This window comes from Hordeum vulgare, chromosome 4H (genome assembly GCF_904849725.1).
Source record: "Hordeum vulgare subsp. vulgare chromosome 4H, MorexV3_pseudomolecules_assembly, whole genome shotgun sequence".
NCBI classification, from domain to species: Eukaryota; Viridiplantae; Streptophyta; class Magnoliopsida; order Poales; family Poaceae; genus Hordeum; species Hordeum vulgare.
Window position 1 is genome coordinate 412,056,029 of NC_058521.1, and position 23,381 is coordinate 412,079,409.

The following is a 23,381-nucleotide window of genomic DNA, read 5'->3' on the forward strand; positions in this document are numbered from 1 at the left end:
CCAGCTGGGCCCCTTTTTTTTTAAGAAAACAGCTACGAAAATAAAAAAATTAAAAGAAAACAAATAAATATTTTTCTAGCTAAATAAATACCAACAAATATATACTGATATAAATATATACTACGATAGTAATATATATATACACAAAATATATACATATAATATACGTATATAGTAATATATATATATATCTATATACATATAGAGATATATATATTAAAATGCTAATATAGTCATATATATAAGTATAAAATAAATCCACCTAATAAATAATAAAGGAACCTAGTTCCAGCTAATGCAAACTTTTGAAAATAGCTTTTATGCAATAGGTCACGCAACGAGAGTTGAAAAACTCAACTAAAAATAATTCGGAGTTTATAAAATTTGCAAAACTAAATCGGACAACTTCAAATAACATTCTAAACATTATGCACTTTTATTTGACAGGGGAGAAGTCATATTATCTCCACTCCAATAAATTGCCCGAAGTTGCAAAATGAATAAATTTTTCACAAGAGCAAATAATGCATAGAAAAATATGAGATGCATATCAATGATCTATTAACACCCGAATTTAAGAAAATTGGGATGTTACATGCCCATGGGATGCTTATAAGCAGTCCTATAAGCCCATAGTTCATCGTCAAGTTTGCTAGACCAATTCTTTCGAGATCTATTGACGGTCTTTTGTAAGATCAATTTGATCTCCCTATTACTCAACTCCACTTGACCAGTAGACTGAGGATGATAAAGAGATGCAACCCTATGGTTGACATCATACTTAGCGCGATCTTGCGGAAAACACCATGAATGAAGTGTGAACCACCATCAGTCATCAGATATCTCGGGACTCCAAATCTTAGGAAAATGACTTCTTTAAGCATCTTAATAGAGGTGTGGTGATCAGCATTTTTAGTGGGATAACTTCTACCCACTTAGTAACGTAATCCACAGCAACTAAGATGTGAGTGTACCCATTGGAACTCGGGAAGAGTCCGATATAATCAAAGCCCCATACATCAAATGGTTCAATGACAAGTGAATAGTTCATAGGCATTTCTTGACGCTTACTGATATTCCCTATTCTTTGGCATTCGTCACAAGACAAGACAAACTTACGGGCATCCTTGAAGAGAGTTGTCCAATAGAAACCTGATTGCAATACCTTAAGGGCAGTTCTATCTCCAGCGTGGTGTCCTCCGTAGGCTTCGGAATGATACTTCTGCAAGATTTGTCCCTGTTCATGTTCAGGCACACAACGTCTAATAACACCATATACTCCTTCCTTACAAAGGTGAGGATCATCCCAAAAGTAGTGTCTCAAATCAAAGAAGAATTTCCTCTTTTGCTGATAGGTGAAACTGGGTGGTATGTATTTGGCTACGATATAGTTTGCATAATCGGCATACCACGGTGCACTACGTGAAGTGCGGATGACATTTAATTGCTCATCAGGAAAGCTGTCATCAATAGGTAGTGGGTCATCACGGACATTCTCTAGCCTAGACAAGTTATCTGCTACAGGGTTATCAGCACCCTTTCGGTCAACGACGTGTAAATCAAATTCCTGTAGCACGAGAACCCATCTGATTAGCCTAGGCTTAGCATGATCAGAGTGAATAGTGACTTTGGAGTCAACTATTTAAGATCTGAACTTTTCAGATGCAAACACGACTGCTAAAAATTCCTTCTTCGTAGTGGCATAGTTTCTTTGGGCACTGTCTAGAGTTTTACTAGCATAGTGAATAACATTCAACTTCTTGTCAACTCTTTGTCCTAGAACAGCACCAACAGCATAATCACTAGAGTCGCACATGATTTCAAAGGGCAAGTTCCAGTCAGGTGGTTGAACAATAGGTGCGGTTATCAAAGCCTTCTTAAGTATTTCGAAAGCTTCCTCACAATCCTCATCAAAAACAAAAGGAACATCCTTCTGCAAAAGGTTGGTAAGAGGCCTAGAAATCTTAGAGAAGTCTTTAATGAACCTTGTATAGAAACCAGTATGACCTAGGAAACTTCGTATACCTCTGATATCTGTGGGGCAAGGCATTTTCTCAATTGCATCAACCTTAGCCTTATGAACTTCAATGCCTCTTTCAGAAATTTTGTGTCCTAAGACGATACCTTCATTAACCATAATGTGGCACTTCTCCCAATTCAAGACGAGGTTGGTTCCTTCGCATCTCTGTAAGACTCGACCAAGGTTGCTGAGGTAATTATCAAAGGAAGACCCGTAAACGGAGAAGTCATCCATGAAAACCTCGACAATCTTTGGAAGGTGCCAGGTGCATTGCATAAGCCAAAAGGCATACGTCTATAAGAAAAGGTACCAAAGGGACAGGTGAAGGTGGTTTTCTCTTGATCAGATTGTGCAACAGGTATTTGCCAGAAACCGGAATAACTGTCTAGAAAGCAGAAGTGTGTGTGTTTTGATAGACTTTCTAGCATTTGGTCGATAAACGACAAAGGATAATGATCTTTCCTGGTTAGCTTGTTCAGTTTCCGGAAGTCTATCACAATTCTATAGCCGGTAATAATTCTTTGTGGGATTAGTTCATCCTTATCATTAGGAACGATGATGATACCTCCCTTCTTAGGTACGCAATGTACTGGACTTACCCAATCACTATGAGCAACAGGATAAATGATTCCTGCTTCCAGAAGCTTTAATATTTCTTTTCTAACGACCTCTTTCATCTTAGGATTTAATCTCCTTTGATGATCAGCAACTGGTTTAAAGTCAGGATCGGTTTTAATCTTGTGCTGACAAAGAGTAGGACTAATACCCTTAAGATCATGAAGAGTATATCCATTAGCAGCACGATGCTTTCTCAGAGTTCTTAGTAACTTCTTCTCTTCGTGCTCTGAAAGGAGGGAACTAATAATGACAGGATATATCTCCTTCTCATCAAGATAGGCATACTTAAGAGTATCAGGCAACTGTTTAAGCTCGAACACAGGATCACCTTTTGGTGGGGGAGGATCCCGAAGCAGTTCAACAGGCAGATTATTCTTGAGAATAGGATATTGTTCTAAGACAATTTTATCTATCTCATCTCTCTCCTCCATATGCATATCATTTTCATGCTCAAGTAGATATTGCTCTAAAGGATCCGTAGGAGGTACGACAATAGAGGCAAGAGCAATGATTTCATCCCTACCAGAAGACTCTTTTTCATGGGGTTGTCTTCCAAACTTGGAGAAGTTAAATTCATCAGACACACCGTCGAAACTAACAGTGACGGTCTGATTAATGCAATCAATGTGAGCATTGACCGTGTTGAGAAAGGGTCTACCAAATATGATGGGACAAAAGCTATCTTGTGCAGTACCAAGGACGAGGAAATCAGTGGGATACTTCGTCTTACCACACAGGACTTCTACGTCTCTCACAATTCCCAGAGGGCAGATATTGTCTCTATTAGCTAGCGTAATAGTGACATCAATGGGTTCTAACTCAGCAGGTGCAATCTCATCTTTGATTTCATCATATAGAGAACGGGGTATTGCACTAACACTAGCTCCCATATCACATAAACCATGGTAACAGTGATCTCCTATCTTGATAGAAACAACGGGCAGGCCAACTACAGGTCCGTATTTGTCCTTTGCGTGAGGTTTAGCAATTCTAGAGGAGTCCTCACATAATTTGATAACAAGCCCGTCTACGTCTTCGGCTAAGAGATCTTTGATAATAGAAACACTAGGTTCAACTCTAACCTTCTCAGGGGGTGCAAGTGGTCTAATGTAACCCCTACGTATCACAGTTGGAGCTTTAGAATAATCCTTTATCCTAGTAGGGATGGTGGTTTCTCAGTGTAAGCACAAGGAACAACATGATCACTAAAAGCAATGACTTTCTCCTCAACTAGATTGGTTTTGGCTATGTTTCTTTCTATAGGAGGATGATATTTAAACAACTTCTCTTTGGGAAGATCAACATGAGCAGCAAAAGATTCACATAGAGAAGCTACTATCTCAGAGTCAAGTCCATACTTAGCGCTAAAATCTCTAGAAGTGTTTGTCTCAAGAAAAGATTTAACGTAATCAAACTGGAAATTCATACCTGACTCCTTACCTTCCTCCAGCTCCCAATCTTCAGAGTTGCATTTGATTCTCTCCAATAAATTCCACTTGTGATCAATATCCTTCTTCATAAAAGAACCGGTACAAGAAGTTTTAAGCATGGTACGATCTTCATGAGAAAGCCAAGCATAAAAGTTTTGAGTGATGATTTCTCTCGAGAGCTCATGATTGGGGCATGAATATAGCATTGATTTAAGCCTCCCCCAAGCTTGAGCTATGCTTTCCCTGTCACGAGGCCAAAAGTTATAAATAAAGTTCCGATCACGATGTACTAAATGCATAGGATAGAACTTTTGATGAAATTCCAATTTCAACCGATTGTAGCCCCATGATCCAGTATCATCACATAGCCTATACCATGTCAACGCCTTATCCTTCAAATATAAAGGAAATACATTCTTCTTTACCTCATCCTCAGGCAAACCTGCAAGCTTAAATAAACCACAAACTTCATCTACATAGATCATATGCAAGTCTGGATGTGAAGATCCATCTCCTGTAAAAGGATTAGCCAGCAGTTTCTCAAGCATACCCGAAGGAATTTCATAAAACATATTTTCAGTAGGTACCTCAGGTTGAGGAACAACTCCTCGTGCTTCTGTTCGTGGTGAAGATACCCCGAACAAACTCCTCAAAGGAACAGTTTCCATAGTGACAAGTGACAATAAATTTCAGCACAGTATATGAATGTTTCCTTACCAATTTCCACTTACCAAAGGCGCTTCACTCCCCGACAACAGCGCCATAAAAGAGTCTTGATGACCCACAAGTATAGGGGATCGATCGTAGTCCTTTTGATAAGTAAGAGTGTCGAACCCAATGAGGAGCAGAAGGCTCTGATAAACGGATTTCAGCAAGGTAATAACTGCAAGCATTGAAAGTAGCGGTAACAAGTGATTGTGTAGCGAGGTGAAACGTAGCAAGCAAAAAGTAACAAGTAACAAGTAGTAGCAATGGTGCAGCAAGTGGCCCAATCCCTTTTGTAGCAAGGGACAAGCCTGAACAAAGTCTTATAGGAGGGAAAACGCTCTCGAGGACACACGGGAATTTCTGTCATGCTAGTTTCATCATGGTCATATGATTTGTGTTCGTTACTTTGATAGTTTGATATGTGGGTCGACCGATGCTTGGGTACTGCCCTTACTTGGACAAGCATCCCACTTATGATTAACCTCTCTCACAAGCATCCGGAACTACAAAATAAGAATTAAGACAATGTCTAACCATAGCATTAAAGTAGTGGATCCAAATCAGCCCCTTACGAAGCAACGCATAGACTGGGGTTTAAGCTTCTGTCACTCCAGCAACCCATCATCTACTTACTACTCCCCAATGCCTTCCTCTAGGCCCAAGTATGGTGAAGTGTTATGTAGTTGAAATTCACATAACACCACTAGAGGAAAAGACAACATACATCATATCAAAATACCGAACGAATATCAAATTCACATGACTATTATCAGCATGACTTATCCCATGTCCTTAGGAACAAAAGTAACTACTCAGAAAGCATAATCATTATCATGATCAGAGGTGTAATGAATGGCATCAAGGATCTGAACATAAACTCTTCCACCAAACAATCCAACTAGCATCAACTACAAAGAGTAATCAACACTACTAGCAACCTTACAAGTACCAATCGGAGTTGCGAGACGAAGATTGGTTACAAGAGATGAACTAGGGATTGGAGAGGAGATGGTGTTCATGAAGATGTTGATGAAGATGCCTCCCCTCCCACGACAGGAGTGTTGGTGATGACGATGGCGTTGATTTCCCCCTCCGGGAGGGAAGTTTCCCCGGCAGGATCGTCCTGCCGGAGCTCTAGATTGGATCTGCTCAAGTTCCGCCTCGTGGCGGCGGCGAATCCACGACAAAGCTCCCGAATGATTTTTTCTAGACCAAAACCCTTCATATAGCAAAAGAGGGGGGGCTAGTGGGCCGTCAGGGAGCTCACAAGCCCCCACTCCGCCACTAGGGGGGTGGCGGTGGCAGGGCTTGTGGCGCCCTGGCAGCCCCCCTCCGGTACTTCTTTCGCCCAGTATTTTTTATATAATCCCAAAAAAATCCACGTAACTTTTCAGGGCATTTGGAGATGTGCAGAATAGTGGACTAAGATTTGCTCCTTTTCCAGTCCAGAATTCCAGCGGCCTAAATTCTCCCTCTTCAAATAAACCTTGAAAAATAAGAGAGAAAAGGCATAAATATGGTACCACAAGTAATATAACAACCTATAAAGGAATAAATATCAACATGAAAGCATGATGCTAAATGGACGTATCATATATCATAGACTTGAATTGGATAAGTTGACACCTACTGAAATTTCTTTGCAAATGGCCGATAAATCAACTACTTTACCTATCGGCATTTGTGAGGATGTGCGTGTTGTGGTTGCGAACGTTACTATCTTAACAAACTTTGTTATTCTTGATATTCCCGAGGAAGATGCCATGGCGGTCATCCTTGGAAGACCCTTTTTAAACATTGCAGGGGTTGTTATGGATTGCAACAAAGGCAATGTCACTTTCCATGTTAATGGTAATGAGCACACGGTGCACTTTCCGAAGAAACAATATCGAGTTCATTGCATTAGTGCTATTGAAAAATCTTCATCAATTATTATTGGAAGCTTTGAATTCCCTATACCTACCGTCAAGATAAAATATGATATACTTGTTATTGGGGATATGCACACCCCCATTGAGGTAACCTAGTGATTATTCGAAAATTCTCCGGTTTTATGTGATTTGAAAAAAAGTTTGTCAAGGAGACTTGATCAACTTCATTGACGGATTTCTTTTGATGACCATGAGATGGATGAATCTAGAAGTCACAACCTTTTGTTCCCAACTTTTACTTTCTGTTATTTAGTAGAAAAATAATAAATATAACATTATTTTCCTGTTTTCTGCATTATCCGTTCAATAAAAAATAACCTAAAAATAAAAGTTCTCCAATTGCCCTAAAATTCAGGTATGATTTTTTCTGGAATATTTAAGAATTTCTGAGATAGATAACTAGTCAGGGGATGCACCAGTGGGCCACGAGCCCAACAGGCACGCCTACCCCCTGGGCACGCCTGGCAGGCTCGTGGGTCCCACGTGGCCCCCTCCACTTATTCCAGCACCCATCTCCTTCGTCTACCTCCAGAAAAAATTATTCCACAGCTCAAACCCATGTTCTTGCTCATTTTGCTGCATTTTTTGATCTCCTTGTGCAAAGCCCCAATCACCAAACTGTTTTGGGGAATTGTTCCTTGGTATGTGACCCCTCCATTGGTCCAATTAGTTTTTATTCTAGTGCTTTATTCATTGCATATTATTGCTGCCTTGGTGATCCTGTTCTTGAGCTTTGCAAGTTAATTTTAGTTGGTCCCAAGTAGTTTTGATGCATGATATGGCCTCTAGGCACTTGTAGGAGTAGTTGCTATGAGTTTTGTTAAACTTTGTTCACTTTTATTTTGAGTCACTAAAAGTTTCAGAATTATTTCAGAAAAAGGAAGATGTCCAGGAAGAACTATCATGGTTGTTCCTCAAGCAAAAGGGGTCCCCGTCTCACGATTCGGGAGCCCGATCCTTATCAGCCGAGGAACGCACCGGTGCAACCATGTGAATGGCCTTCCGATGAATTCATGATTGATGCAGGTTTCGAGGACGAGTTTGATACCTTTGTTCGCAACGCCGGGCTCGAAGAATTTATATCGAATAAATGTGAACAATATACTACACTCACTGCCTCTTTTGTTTGTAGATTCAAATTTTCAGTTCGCCGTGACACATCCATACTGTTTGATCTTTATGACAAATCATATACTATGGATTTAGAGGATTTTAATAGATTATGCAGGATACCTGATTGGGGTAGTCCCAATTACCCTCCTAATTCTTTGGTTAGAGATTTTATTTCTAGTATAACGGTTGGAGAAACTAGAGATATTACGCAGGCTACCATGGGGAGCATTCATTTTCCTGCCTTCCATTATTTTGCCCTCTTCATAGGTAGATGCATTAACGGCAAGCATGACCAAAGTCACCTCTGCGCACCTGACCTTAGTATTCTTAAGAGCGTAGTAACGGGTGATAGAAGTTTCAACATGGGAGCTATAATTGCTAGGAGGCTAAATAATAATGCTAATGAAGGGGATTTCTTCGGTGGGATCTATGCCACTTGGATAGCAAATTCTCTTGGAATACCCATCCGCACAGGAGATCCCTTGCTCCACATAGCTTTCCTTGATCACGCCGCTATGATACGTTATCAGTTCCTTGAGAGGAATAATGAATCCCTCCTATACCAGTTAATATTTAACCGACAGCGTGTTTTCCATATTACCCTTCCTGCTCCTGCCTTCTTTGACTTTCAGGGAAAACGGAGATATTACATAACCAGAGGAGAGGCAGAATAGTATGAGAGGGAGGTGAAGTCTGCTCGCCTCTGTGAGGCAGCTGTTTAGGCGGTAGGTGTCGCGTCCCAGTACAACCCCCATTATGATTCTGGATATCGCCCAGACCATCTGTGGAACTAGACCAACTTAGGCCAAAAGCCTAAGCTTGGGGGAATTCCAGCTTAGTCCAATGCACGAACACTCTGATTATTATTCACATCATTCGGTCGTGCAAGTGAAAGGCAATAATGACGATATATGATGAAGTGACTGAGCCTGGAAAAGCTGGTATGAACTCGACCTATTTTGTTTTTGTAAATGTGACTAGCTCATCGTTCCTAATTCAGCATTGTTATGACAGAAACATGTTTGCAATGAAAACTTAGAGATCATAGTTTGTGATGCCATGCTTAATTAACTAGGAGCTTATAATGGTTTGTCTTGGATGCCAACATGAATTTCAAGATGATTATGATGTAGTATGATAGGATGGTATCCTCCTTTGAATGATTCAAGTGGCTTGACTTGGCACATTTTCACGCATGTAGTTGAAACAAAATCAACATAGCCTCTACGATATTCATGTTTATGGTGATTTATATCCTACTCATGCTTGCACTCAACATCGGTTAATTTCAATGCATATTGATGACTGTTGTCGCTCTCTAGTTGGTCGCTTCCTAGTCTTTTGCTAGCCTTCACTTGTACTAAGAGGGAATACTGCTTGTGCATCCACTTCCATAAACCCAAAGTTGTTCCATATGAGTCCACCATACCTACCTATATGCGGTATCTACCTGCCGTTCCAAGTAAATTTACATGTGCCACTCTCGAAATCTTCAAATAATAATCTGTTTTGTATGCCCGAACCGCTCATGTGGTGACATGGGGCGATCAGTATCTTCAATGCTAGGCGTGTTATCCTCGATATGTGTTTATTCACTATCACTCACGAGAAAGGGGCTGGTAATCAGAATGCCCAGTTCCATGCTCAAATCAAATGAAAAATATAATTGCAAACAAAACTCCCGCTGGATTGTCGTTGGTATGGATGAGACCTGAGGATTTGGCTAGTCGTGGAGTGTGATTGATCGGTGGTGGAGGAGTAAAAACTTTACTATTCTTTTTGGGAACCGCCTATAATATGTGTAGCATGGAAGATGGTGAAAACTCTTGGTCATCATGTTGACAATGAAAGCTTGCCACCCAAAATTATTTATCTCTGTTTAAAAAAGCTTGAGCTCTGGCACCTGTGCAAATCAATGCTTCCCTCTACGAAGGGCCTATCGATTTATGTTTTTGTTGAGTCATCCTCTTCTTATTAAAAAGCACCAGTTAGAGAGCACCTCCGTCATTTATATGCTTTGCTATTAATTGATATTGAGTATGACTATGACTGGATCTTCTTTGCCATGAATTACAATTTCCAGTCGGCCTTTGGTCTTTGAAGGTGCTGTGCATTTATGTTTTGCGGTCTCAGAAAGGGCTAGCGAGACACCATTTATTCATATTGTATCATGATTATTTTGATTGAAGTGTTGATGTTTGAAACTTATTATTATTGCTCGCTAGTTAATTACGTCATTGATATGAGTATACCATGAGACCTAAATGTCATTGCTTATGTGGTTAGCTTATGATCTTGCGGAAAATATGAATATGAGTTAGACATAATTACAACAACAAGATCAAAGAGAGTTCGTAAAAGTTTTTCTTTTGTCTCTTTCAGTTTATCAACTGAATTTCTTGAGGATAAGCAAGGCTTTAAGCTTGGGGGAGTTGATATGTTTCCAACGTATCTACTTTTCCAAACTCTTTTGCCCTTGTCTTGGGCTCTAATTTTCATGATTTGAATGAAAATAACCCGGACTGACGTTGTTTTCAACAGAACTACTGTGGTGTTGTTTTTGCGCAGAAATAAAAGTTCTCGGAATGACCTGGAAACTTACGAGGATTGTTTATGGAATATATAAAAAATAACAGAGAAAGAATCAACTGAAGATACACTGCTAGTGGGCCACGAGCCCTGAAGGCGCCCCCCTAGGGCGTGCCTAGCAGGCTCGTGGGGCCCACGTGGCTCCCCCAACTTCATCTCCAACTCCATATAACCTCTCTCGCCCAGAAAAAAAATAAGAGGAGAGTTCATAGCATTTCACGATACGGAGCCACCGCCACCACCTATTCTTCCTCGAGAGGGCAGATCTGGAGTCCGTTCTGGGCTCCGGAGAGGGTAAATCGACGCCGTCATCATCATCAACAATCCTCCATCGCCAATCCATTATGATCTGCATTGTTTGTGAGCAATCTTATCGTAGGCTTGCGACGGTGATGGGTTGGATGAGATCTATCATGTAATCGAGTTAGTTTTGATGGGGTTTGATCCCTAGTATCCACTATGTTTTAAGATTGATGTTGCTACTACTTTGCTATGCTTAATGCTTGTCACTAGGGCCCGAGTGCCATGATTTAAGATCTGAACCTATTATGTTTTCATCAATATATGTGTGTTCTTGATCCTATCTTGCAAGTTGTAGTCACCTACTATGTGTTATGACCCGGCAACCCCGGAGTGACAATAGCCGGAACCACTCCCGGAGATGACCATAGTATGAGGATCCCATGTATTCACTATGTGCTAATGCTTTGTTCTGGTTCTCTTTTTAAAGGAGACCTTAATAACCCTTAGTTTCCACTAGGACCCCGCTGCCATGGTAGGGTAGGACAAAAGATGTCATGCAAGTTATTTTCCATAAGCACGTATGACTAAATACGAAATACATGCCTACATTACATTGACGAACTAGAGCTAGTTACATATCACCCTATGTTATAACTATTACATGATGAATGCCATACGATATAATTATCCATCACCAATCCAATGCCTACGAGCTTTTCCTATACTGGTCCTTGCTAAGTTACTTTACCGCTACTGCTGTCACACTTGCTATATAAATTACTACCGCTACTGTTACCGCCGCTACTGTTACTATCATACTACTTTGCTACTAAAACTTTGCTGCAGATACTAAGTCTTTCAGGTGTGTTTCAATTGACAACTCAATTGCTAATACTCGAGAGTATTCTTTGGCTCGCCTTGTGTCGAATCAATAAATTTGGGTTGAATACTCTACCGTCGAAAACTGTTGCGATCCCCTATACTTGTGGGTTATCAGTCATATAATAAATCAAGACAACTCCTATGGCTCCCGCCGGTTGTCATACTCATTGACATGCAAGTCATGAATCCTATTACAATAACATGATCAATCTCATACATCACATATATTTCATGACATCCTTTTGTCCATCCACATCACATAGCATACCCTGCAAAAACAAGTTAGACGTCCTCTAATTGTTGTTGCAAGTTTTACGTGGCTGCTATGGGTTTCTGGCAAGAACGTTTCTTACCTACGTCAGAGCCACAATAGTGATATGCCAATTGCTATTTACCCTTCATAAGGACACTCTTCATCGAATCCGATCCGACTAAAGTGGGAGGGACGGACACCTGCTAGCCACCTTATACAACAAGTGCATGTCAGGCGGTGGAACCAGTCTCACGTAAGAGTACGTGTAAAGTCGGTCCAGGCCACTTCATCCCACAATGCCGCCGAATCGAGATAGGACTAGTAATGGTAAGCAAATTAACCAAATCATTGCCCACAACTACTTGTGTTATACTCGTGCATACAATCTACGCATATACCTAGCTCATGATGCTACTATTAGGGAACATAGTAATAATTCAAAAATTTCCTACGTGTCACCAAGATTAATCTAGGAGATGCTAGAAATGAGAGAGACGGAGAGCATATTCATACCATTGAAGATCGCTAAGAGTAAGCGTTACTATGAAAGCGGTCGATGGAGTCGTACTCGCGGCGACTCAAATCTCGGAAGATTCGTAAGCACCGAACGAACGGTAGCTTCGCATTCAACACACATACAACCCTGGGACATCTCCTCCTTCTTGATCCATCAAGGGTGAAGGAGAGGTTGAGGGAGAGCTCTGGCAGCACGACGGCGTGGTGGCGGTGGATCTTGTGGTTCTCTGGCATGGCTTCACCAAGCGTCATGGAGGAGGAGAAGAGGAGAGGTAGGCTGTGCCAAGGGGGAGGGTTCAGGTGTGTGTGAAACCCTCCCAACCCTCCTCTATTTATAAGAGGAAGGATACAGGGGGCCGGACAGCCTAGGAAACCCTAGGAGGGGGAGGTGACATCCCTACGGGTGGCTTGCCTCCCAAGTTGGAGGGAGGCAGCCCCACGCCCTAGGGTTTTATCCGTAGGCACCTTAGGCCCTTTGGTGGCTCGCACCAGCCCACCAGGGAGCTGGTTCCCTCCCACTTTTGGCCCATGTGGTCCTCCGAGATAGGTGGACCCTCCCGGTGGACCCACGGTACCCTTTCTGTGGTCCCGGTACAATACCGATAAACCCCGAAACCTTTTTGGTGACTGAAACTGGACTTCCCATGTATAAATCTTCACCGTCGGGCTATTGTGGAACTCCTCGTGATGTCTGGGATCTCATCCGCGACTTCGAACAACTTTCGGTAACCACATATACAATTCCCATTACAACTCTAGCGTCACCGAATCTCAAGTGTGTACACCCTACAGGTTCGGGAACCATACGGACATGACTGGGACACATCTCCGGCAATAACCAACAGCGGGATCTGGATACCCATATTGGCTCCCACATGTTCCACGATGATCTCATCGGATGAACCACGATGTCAAGGATTCACTCAATCCGATATACAATTCCCTTTGTCTATCGGTATGATACTTGCCCGAGATTCGATCGTCGGTATCCCTATACCTTGTTCAATCTTGTTACCGGCAAGTCTCTTTACTCGTTCGGAACACATGATCCCATGGCTAACTCCTTAGTCACATTGAGCTCAATATGATGATGTATTACAGAGTGGGCCTAGAGATACCTCTCCGTCACACGGAGTGACAAATCCCAGTCTCAATTCGTACCAACCCAATAGACACTTTCGAAGATACCTGTAGTGCACCTTTATAATCACCCAGTTACGTTGTGACGTTTGATACATCCAAAGCATTCCTACGGTATCCAGGAGTTGCACAATCTCATGGTCTAAGGAAATGATACTTGACATTAGAAAATCTCTAGCACATGAACTACACGATCTTGTGCTATGCTTAGGATTGGGTCTTGTCCATCACATCATTCTCCTAACGATGTGATCCCATTATCAACGACATCCAATCTCCATGGCCAGGAAACCATGACCATCTGTTGATCAACGAGCTAGTCAACTAGAGGCTCACTAGGGACATGTTGTGGTCTATGTATTCACACATGTATTACAATTTTCGGTTAATACAATTATAGCATGAACAATAGACAATTATCATTAACAAGGAAATATAATAATAACCATTTAATTATTGCCTCTAGGGAATATTTCCAACAGATGGGGTCACGCCGAACGTGGGAGGTAGATGGGGGCACGCCAGCCGTGTGGGGAGGTGGTTGCGGGTAGAGGCCGCCGAAATGTCGTTTTCATGCATTGGTGTGCAGTTTATTTCAGTAGGATGGAGTAGTGCGGAAGTGTTATGAGAATAAGCAGTTTGTTATTAGAATAAGGTCTTAAGGGGTGTTAGTAGAATAGACCGACCCTATATACATACAATATATATATATACATACATATATATATGTATATATATATATAGAATAGACCCACCCTATAGATGTTGGAAATATGCCCTAGAGGCAATAATAAATTGGTTGTTATTATATTTCCTTGTTCATGATAATCGTTTATTATCCATGCTAGAATTGTATTGATATGAAACTCAAATACATGTGTGGATTCATAGACAACACACTGTCCCTAGTGGGCCTCTAGTTGACTAGCTCGTTGAACAAAGATGGTCAAGGTTTCCTGAACATAGACAAGTGTTGTCACTTGATAACGAGATCACATCATTAGGAGAATGATGTGATGGACAAGACCCAAACTATAAACGTAGCATATGATCGTGTCATTTTGTTGCCATTGTATTCTACATGTCAATTGTTCATTCCTATGACCATGAGATCATGTAACTCACTGACACCAGAGGAATGGCTTGTGTGTATCAAACATAGCAACATTAATGGTGACTATAAAGGTGCTCTACAAGCATCTCCAAAGGTGTCCGTTGAGTTAGCATGGATCAACATTGGGATTTGTCACTCCGTGTGATGAAGAGGTATGTCGGGGCCCACTTGGTAATACAACATCACAAACAAGCCTTGCAAGCAATGTGAAGAAAGAGTTAGTCACAGGGTCTTGTATTACAGAACGACTAAAGAGACTTGTCGGTAACGAGATTGAAATAGGTATGGAGATACCGATGATTGAATCTCGGGCAAGTAACATACCGAAGGAGAAAGGGAATGATGTACATGATTGTGTGAATCCTTGACATAGAGGTTCAACCGATAAGACCTTCGTAGAATATGTCGGATCCAATATGGACGTCCAGGTCCCGCTATTGGATATTGGCCAGAGAGTGTCTCAGTCATGTCTACATAGTTCTCGAACGTGCAGGGTCTCCACACTTAAGGTTCGGTGACATTTTCGGCATAGTTGAATTATTGATGTTGGTTAACAAATGTTGTTCGGAGTCCTAGATGAGATCCCGGACGTCACGAGTGTCTCCGTAATGGTCCGTAAATAAAGATTGATATATAGGATTGTTGCATTTGGCCTGTGGAAAGATTTCGGGCATGACCGGTAAACTACCGGGAGTGACGAATGGGTTCCGGGGATTTACAGGGAGGGGCCACCCACCCGTGAGAGAACCTAATAGGCCCATGGGTGGTGCACCAGCCCTTAGTGATCTGGTGAGGCCAACCCAATAGGGCTATTTCGGCCAAGAGAACAATAAAGGAAAAAAAGAAAAAAGAGAGAGGAGGTGGGAAAGAAGGACAGGACTCCTCCTCCAAACCGAATTGGAGGAGGATTCCTTCCTCCTTGGCTCGGCCGACCCTCCTACTTGGAGTAGGAGGCAGGGCTACCACCCCTTGGTTCCTCCTATATATAGTGGAGGGTTTTAGGGTTTTTGTACCTCATGTTTTTGTGCAAACCTCTCTCCCTCCACTATTTTGTGACAAATCGTAGCTAGATCGGTACGGCACGGGGAAGCCCTGCCGGAGTATCTCCACCACCATCACCGCCACGCCGTCGTGCTGCCGGAGAATTCAGCTACCTCTTCGTCTCTCTTGCTGGATCAAGAAGGTGGAGATCGTCATCAAGATGTACGTGTGCTAAACGCGAAGGTGCCGTCCGTTAGGCACTAGATCGGGATGGATCGTGATGGGACCGCGGGACGGATCATGATGAGATCGCGGGACGGGCTGCTATTTGGATTGCGACGATGTTGCACTACATCAATTGTGTTATATACTCTTCCGCTTAGCGATCTACAAGGGTATGTAGATTCACTCTCCCCTCTCGTAGATGATCATCACCATGGATAGGTATTACGTGTGCGTAGGAAATTTTTTGTTTCCAATGCAACGTTCCCCAATAGTGGTATCAGAGCTAGGTTCATGCGTAATGAAATCTCGAGTAGAACACAAAATAGTTTGTGGGCGTTGATGTTCAATTTTCTGCCCTCCTTAGTCTTTTCTTGATTCAATGGCATTGTTGGATTGAAGCGGCCCAGACCAACTTTACTCGTACGCTTACGAGAGACCGGTTTCATCGACTTACATGCAACTTGTTTCATAAAGATGACTGGCGGGTGTTTGTTTCCTCAACTTTAGTTGAATTGGATTTGACCAGGCAGTCCTTGGAGAAGGTTAAATAGCAATTTTCATATCACCGTTGTGACTTTGCGTAAGTAAGATGCGATCATTCTGGATACCCATAGCAGCCATGTAAAACATGCAACAACAAATTAGAGGACGTCTAACTTGTTTTTGGAGGGTATGCATGTGATGTGATATGGCCAAAGACATGATATGATATATTGGATGTATGAGATGATCATGTTGTAGTAGTTAAATATCGACTTGCATGTCTATGCTACGGCAACCGGCAGGAGCCATAGGGTTGTCTTTAAACTAACGTTTGTGCTTGCAAATGCTTTTACTATATCGTTAGATTGTAGCTTTAGTAGTACTAGCATAGATAGCGCGACAACCTCGATGGCAACACGATGATGGAGATCATGGTGCGGCGCCGGTGACGATGGAGATCATGCCGGTGATTTGGTGATGGAGATCAAGAGGCACAAGTTCATGGCCATATCATGTCACTTATGATTTGCATGTGATGTTAATCCTTTTATGCACCTTGTTTTTCTTAGGACGACGGTAGCATTATAAGGTGACCCCTCACTGAAATTTGAAGATAAAATTGTGTTCTCCCCGACTGTGCACCGTTTTGACAGTTCGTCGTTTCGAGACACCACGTGATGATCGGGTGTGATAGAGTCAACATTCACATACAATGGGTGCAAAACAGTTGCACACGCGGAACACTCGGGTTAAACTTGACGAGCCTAGCATGTATAGACATGACCTCGGTACACAAGAGATCGAAAGGTCGAGCATGAACCATATAGTTGATATGATCAACATGGAGGTGTTTACCATTTAAAATATACTCAACTCACGTGATGATCACACTTGAGATAGTGAATTTGGATGATGCGACACTCGAATGACTAGAGGGATGTCAATTTTAGTGGGAGTTCATTAGTAATATGATTAGCTAAACTCAATTATCATGAACATAGTAAAAATGTCTTCGCAAATTATGTTGTAGCTTGCGTTGTAGCTCTACTGTTTTTGATATGTTCCTAGAGAAAATTTAGTTGAAAGATGATAGTAGCAATTATGCGGACTGGATCCGTAAACTGAGGATTGTCCTCATTGCTGCACAGAAGGCTTATGTCCTTAATGCACCGTTCGGTGTGGTGAACCTTGAGCATCGTCTCTGGATGTTGCGAACATCTACATACACGTTTTTTGATGACTACATGATAGTTTAGTGTGTAATGCTTAAACGGCTTAGAATTGAGGAACCAAAGACATTTTGAACGTCGCAGAACATATGAGATGTTCCAAGAGATGAAATTGAGATTTCATGCTCGTGCCCTTGTTGAGAGGTATGAGACCTCCGACAAGATTCTTTCTCTACAAAGTAAGGGAGAAAAGCTCAATAGTTGAGCATGTGCTCAGATTGTATAAGTGCTACAATCGCTTGAATCGAGTGGGAGTTAATCCTCCAGATGAGATAGTGATGGTTCTCCAAAGTCACTGCCACCAAGTTACTAGAGCTTCGTGATGAACTATGACATATCAGGGATAGATATGATGATCCTTGAGCTATTCGCGATGTTTGACAGCGCGAAAGTAGAAATCAAAAAGGAGCATGAATTGTTGATGGTTAGTAAAACCAATGGTTTCAAGAAGGGTAAGGGCAAGAAGGGATACTTCATGAAATGGCAAAGCAGTTGCTGCTCTGGTGAAGAAACCCAAGGTTGAACCCAAACCCGAGATGAAGTGCTTCTGTAATGAGGGGAACAGTTACTGAAGAGGAACTACCCTAGATACTTGGTAGATGACAAGGCTGGCAAACTGGACAGAAGTATATTGGATATACATGATACTGATGTGTACTTTACTAGTACTCCTAGTAGCACGAGGGTATTAGATACCGGTTCGGTTGCTAAGTGTTAGTAACTCTAAATAAATCTACGTAATGAACGGAGACTAGCTAAAGGCGAGGTGACGATATGTCTTGGAAGTGTTTCCAAGGTTGATGTGATCAAACAACGCATACTCCCTCTACCATCAGGATTAGTGTTAAACCTAAATAATTGTTGTTTGGTGTTTGCGTTGAGCATAAACATGGTTAGATCGTGTTTATTGCAATACTATTATTCATTTAAAGAGAATAATGGTTATTTTATTTGCTTGAATAAATACCTTCTATGGTTTATTGAATCTCGATCATAGTGATACACATCTATACTTATACTAATTTGTGACTCCCAAGAAATTACCACGTTAATCAGTAAATTAGAACCGTTAATCTCGTGGGTCCGAATTATAACGGTCTAGATTCGCTATGAATTGCCACATTTTTTAATAAAAGGGTCATGGTATTTTGAAAGACTCACGAGATCAGATTCCACTAGCCCTTCATAATTCTTTATCTCCAGTTCTCCATGCAAAGTGAAAATATCCCACCGTCCCTTTTGCCCAACCATGTAAAAAAAACACATGCCTTCTTCTCCGTTATCTATCTCTCCCATGGAAGTACGTATTCCACCATCCCTTCCTCTCTCCAATCTCTCTCTCCCCGTTGAAACCAGACCCTTCCTCTCTCCAATCTCTCTCTCTCCCCCATTGAAACCAAATCTATTGCTCTCTCAAACTAATGCAAGCAAGTTGCGCCAAGGATATGCCATGGTGAAGGGGTTACTTCCTCACATTTGTTTAAATTCATCCTACTTACTTTTTCTTCATTGGATTTTTATTGTACCTGAATCTTCTCCCGTAAAAAAATCGACACTTCATGCAGATTGACTCATAGCCCATCTATGCCCATCAGGTGATTCAGAGCACAGCTATATCCATCAGGCCCATCAGGTGATTCAAAGCACAGCTATATCCATTAGGCAAGCGTATAATTAGAACTATCGTCTATACGAGAAACATTGCATTCATATACACGTAATTGACCGTATGGTTAACAAGTTCAGGAAATTTATCCAAGATGGTTCAGTGAAAATGATTTCAAATTTTAAGGTTATATCTGCACCGATTCTCCGTTTGATTGTTAGGTGACAAGATACTCATTTTCTTGCCCACAATGAAAAATCAAGATAGTAAAGGTCTGAAATAGATCGAAATAGCAGAACCACGTTTCACATTTTCTAGCATGATGTTCCTTCCATAAGAGAGGACTAGAATATTTTCTTTCCGGTACAACTATTTTTTATTAATTAATTCCAATGTTTTCTTCATATTAACACCACTTTGCCTTTAGCAGTTGTCGTTGAAGTAGCAGCATACATCGGACATACCAAACAAACATAGACACTTGGGATTTCAAAGATTCATGATACTGTGATTCAAATTGAGTGAGTATGTTGAAAGAGCTAAATGAGTACACGCGATAATAGTTACGAATCTTGGAATATACATGGATGAAAAAATTAATGCGACAAGGTCAGCCAAACTGATAACAATTATTTGGGCCGTGTTGTCACCGTAACATCAACAAATGTCAATAATTTGAAAGGTGTGTGTTCAATAAGGTACAAGTATTGCTTGCTATGTGTATATTTATTGTATAGGACAATTACTATGAAGTGCGCACATAGTACTCGCTATCATCTACAAGTGCAACTAGAGTTTATGTCCATCTGAATATCATCAGGTAATCTAATACCTTTGAATGCAACAGTTTGGTGCAACCGAAGTTGATTTTCACACAATAAAAAGGAGACCCAAAGTAATGATTTCGCACCTCTGTGAAGATGAGCTGCTGATTGGCAGTATGCGAAAGCATAATTTGCAGGAACATCAGTCGTAGATGTGCATAAATCAATGATTGAAGATGTGCTTTTACTTTATTATTTATACTTGGAACACACTGAGTAGAACTCCGTTGAAGAGGTGCTCTTAACTTATTATTTTCTTTGAATAATGTTCTAAATATGATGCTCCCATAAGATTTCTGTCTGGTACAAATTTGTGGATACAATTTAATAAAGTTCATAGGAAATCCATATGCCAGGATATAGAATTACTGTTTGTAGATGGTCTATGTTAGGGCGTCCTTCTAATTAAAGAGTTGTAGAAATAATGCCGACAAATAAGTAACTCATAGATTCTTATTTCTTTATATACTATTTCAGATGGTGAAGAATTTAGTGAAGAACGATTGAATGTGGAATCACCTGCTAATTTCCTTACTAAGGCGTGATATGTGCAAAATTCAAAGAACAAGGTGATCATGGTCCCACTACTAGGTTTCCTTTTTGGATCAATTACTAGGTGGCATATGTATTAATATTGTAAGAATTAATTAACATTTTACCACTACTTTTTGTACCTGATACAGAATTATGTATTTTGTTAATTAGGTCATATTTCTTTTGGAAAATGAATATGTCAGTTAAGAGGAGTTTGACTACCTTTTCAGAAAGTTTTCAGGGCACCGAGTAACGACTAATGTAAGCTTAGATTTGCGTAATGAGATAAATGTAAGATAAGAGCTCTGAAAAACAACATGTAGCTTCTACGACTCTCCATGTTTGAAGTTTCTTCTAGATTTTCAGTCATATAAGGTCACAAATAAGACATATGTAGAGGGCCGCCCCATTTTGCGGACTTCCTTATTATTAAGCCAGAACACATAAGCAAATAATTGTTGTGACTGCACCAATAATAAGATGTCCTAAAATATTTTCAAGTTGGTACTACATCATGTTATATGACCGTGAAAACATTATAGAACCATTAGCGTCCATTCTTTCTACGAACCAGGGGCCACAAATGTGTTTTGTTGCACTGTTTTGCTTCTTACAAGTGCGTGTTTTACATAACATTTAGTATGCTAACTAGGATTATTTGCCTATAAAACCAAGAAAAGTAAAACACTATAGACTTTGAGTCCCTTTGCAAAAGATCATTAATATGAGCCAAGGAGTACTTTAATTGTTCAGCAATATGTTTGTCCTATTTTGGGAACAGATAAAAATGCATTATTGTCATATACTATATGTTCACTTGCATGAGTACAATCTACGATTTGGTGTACCTCTAAGTTTGGAACCCTTTTTTAGCATTTAGCATGAAAAAGTTATTATGCCTTAACAATTTTTTTTTCATGTTTCCAACAAAAAACGTTCAAAAGACTATTGTTTTATTTTAAATATTTTATATTTCTAAATAGTGTGTATCTTAAAAATGATTTTAGTACCTTTATTTATTTTTCTATAAAAAAACTAGCCCGTGCAGATGCACGGGTTGACGAATAGTGTTCATAATATTGATGCCAAAAGATACAAAGTAGTAATGATAGTACCACTTACTTGTGGCACTGCCGCTTGAGTTATATTGGTATAAAATGCATGAAGGAGCTCCATGCTGATGGATCTTTTGCACTCACTCATTTTTGAAATGTTTGAGACATGCAAACCATGCCTATTGGTATAAACGCGTGAAGAAACTCCATGAAGATGGATCGTTTGGACTCACTTGATTTTGAAATCACTTGAGGCATGCAAATCAAACCACATGGGCAAGATGAATGAAGGCCTCGTTTTTTCCAGTGAGATGGAACAAGAAAGTATCTTGTTGGAAGTAATACATTTTGATGTGTGCAATCCAATGAGTGATGAGGCACGCAGTGGATATCGTTATGTTCTTACTTCACTGAAAATTTGAGTAGATACAAGAGTATTTGCTTGATGAATCACAAGTCTAAAATATTAAAAGGTTCAAGGTATTTCAGAGTGAAGGTCGTCGTGACAAGATGATAAAATGTCTACGATATGATCATAGAGATGAATATCTGAGTTGCGAGTTTGGTACACAGTTAAGACAATGTGGAAATTGTTTCACAACTAAATGCCACCTGGAACACCATGGTGGGATGGTGTGTCCGAACATCGTAGCCGCACCCTATTGGATATGGTGCATACTATGATGTCCCTTATCGAATTATCACTATCGTTTTGGGTTAGGCATTAGAGACAACCACACTCACTTTAAATAGGGCACCACGTAAATCCGTTGAGATGACACCGTATGAACTATGGTTTGGAGAAACCTAAGCCGTCGTTTCATAAAAGTTCGGGGGTGCGACTCTTATGTGAAAAAGTTTCAGCGAGATAAACTCAAACACAAAGCGGATAAATGCATATTCATAGGACACCCAAAACAGTTGGGTATACCTCCTATCTCGGATCCGGAATCAAAGTGTTTGTTTCTAGAAATGGGTACTTCATCGAGAAAAGGTCTCTCTCGAAAGAATTGAGTGGAAGGATGGTGAAAACCTGATGAGGTTATTGAACCGTCAGTTCAATCAGAGTGTAGCAGGGCGCAGGAAGTTGTTCCTATGGCGCCTATACCAATTGAAGTGGAAGCTAACGATAGTGATCCTGAAGCTTCAGATGAAATTACTACAAAACTCGTAGGTCGACAAGGTCACGTACTACTCTAGAATGGTAACCCTGTCTTAGAGGTCATGTTGTTGGACAACAATGAACCTACGAGCTATGGAGAAGCGATGGTGGGCCTGGACTCCGACAAATGGCTGGAGGCCATGAAATCCGAGAGATGATCCATGTATGAAAACAAAATGTAGACTTTGGAAGAACTACTTGATGGTAGTAAGACTATTTAGTACCGATGGATCTTTGAAAGGAAGACATACGGTGATGGTGAAAAGTCACCATTAAGAAACCTCGACTTGTCGAAAAGATGTTTCCGACAAGTTTAAAGAGTTGACTATGATGAGACTTTCTCACTAGTAGCGATGCTAAAAGTCAGTTGGAATTATGTTTGCAGTTGATGCATTATTTATGAAATATTGCAGATAGGATGTCAAAACATTGTTTCCTCGACGGTTTCCTTGAGGAAAGGTTGTATGTGATACAACCAGAAGGTTTTGTCGATCCTAAGTATGCTAACAAGTATGCAAGTTCCAGCGATCCTTCTATGGACAGGTGCAAGCATCTCGGAGTTGGAATATACTCTTTGATGAGATGATCAAAGCTTTTGGGTTTATACAAAGTTTATGAGAAACTTGTATTTCCATGTAAGTGAGTGGGAGCACTATAGAATTTCTGATGAGTATATGTGGTAGACATATTCTTGATCAGAAATAATGTAGAATTTATAGAAAGCA